Source organism: Octodon degus, unplaced genomic scaffold (genome assembly GCF_000260255.1).
Source record: "Octodon degus isolate 3935 unplaced genomic scaffold, OctDeg1.0 scaffold00463, whole genome shotgun sequence".
Taxonomy (NCBI): domain Eukaryota; kingdom Metazoa; phylum Chordata; class Mammalia; order Rodentia; family Octodontidae; genus Octodon; species Octodon degus.
Genome location: NW_004525039.1, coordinates 39,033 through 40,646, shown reverse-complemented (window position 1 = coordinate 40,646; position 1,614 = coordinate 39,033).

Genomic DNA, 1,614 nt, shown 5'->3' with positions numbered 1-1,614 from the left:
AAAGGAAGACACGTGCTCTGCCCTGGGACAGCAGGAAAGATGAACCGAAGGCATCAGAGAAGTGGGCCAGGCTGCACGGGCCCCAGAGTCTAAAGAGGAGACAGCACTGAAGGATCTTGTTTTGAGAAGAAGGCTCCAGAGAGCCCAGTGTATTCAGGGCAGCCTGGAGAAGTTTCCTAGAATTCAAACATCCAGGCAAATAGATGACAGTGTAGCTCTAGGCCAGGCTTCTAGCCAGACTGGCAGCAGATAATGGGATCATCCACACAGTGATGGTTTTCCAACATTCCAAGAGCTGTGATGTTGTGGAGGCTTCTACACGGATTTCAGGAGGAGGCCTGACAGGCCAGGCGGTAGGCCCTAATGTGGCCGTGCATGAGAGTGAACTGAGAGTGCAGTGGAGACCACAGAAGTGAGGTAGCAGATATGTGGCACTTCTGCTGAGGAAAACTATAGAGAAAGAGTGGAACCTCCATAGATAAGTTACGCGGGCTGTGAGTGCTTACAAAGGCCATAGGAATTAAGCTCCCAATCCTTTGGAGATTACGTCTGACCAATAGAAACCACTGATGAAAACATCGTGATGAAGATTAATATGGAAGTAGTATCAAATCTAAGTTGGAAGACACCTGAACTATTCACATGGCTAAATGATGGAAGGCTTAGTGAATGGCATTCAGCACACTGTCATGGAAAATGCATATGCTGGTCTTCAGCTGTTGCCATGTGCAGGTAGCAGCTTAGAGAGAGGGTGGAGGTGAGCAAAAGGATAAGATGGAAATCTGTTAGAAGAAAACATAATTCCCCATTACTTTTTAATAAAATAATTATTTCTTAAATATGATATAAAAAGTCTTGAATATAACAATTGAGCCACATTAAAATTGTAATAAAACTTGAGTTTAGATTTCAAAAGCTAACTGGTGAGCTCAAGAAGGTATTTGCAGCATATGCCATGGATAGAGGGCCTGTTTTGATTTTTATAAATGTAGACCTCCTTCAAACCAGTTAAAAAAAACAAGTAAATTTTTAGGAAGGGCAAAGGGCTCGAGCAGGCTTTTCACAAGAGAAGATGCACAATTGGCTGAGTAAACGCCTCATCTCTATGAAGTAGAGACAATGAATCTATGCTGCTGGAAGTCAGAACAGTGCTGCCCTCATTATAGGGCACCAGGAAGAGCTCAGCTGGGCCGCTGAGGTGCAGCAAGGTCCTACTGCTCGATCTGGGTGCTGGCTACGAGGACGCTCACACTCTGAACTCTGATCAAGCTGCACACATATATTTACATTTATAATGTATTTTATAGTTAAATAAAAACTTTAGAATGATGCAGTGAAAAAATGATGCAGTGGTTTGATATTAAAAAGTAATCTGTGAGTGAAAGCAAATTTTCAGCTGTTTTCCTTTCTTGCTTTGGATCTACTTAAGAAAGAATTCATCTCTTAAAATCAGAGCTCAGACTGGGTTGAAACATTGGTCCCCTTCTAAAGCACCACGGATGAGAAATGTGATAACCTCTGTTTTTCTGTATCTAAGATACAAATAAAGGACTTTGACCCTTGTTATCTGATACAAAAGATGCTAATGGTGGGCATTTTAGATTATTAGGAAAG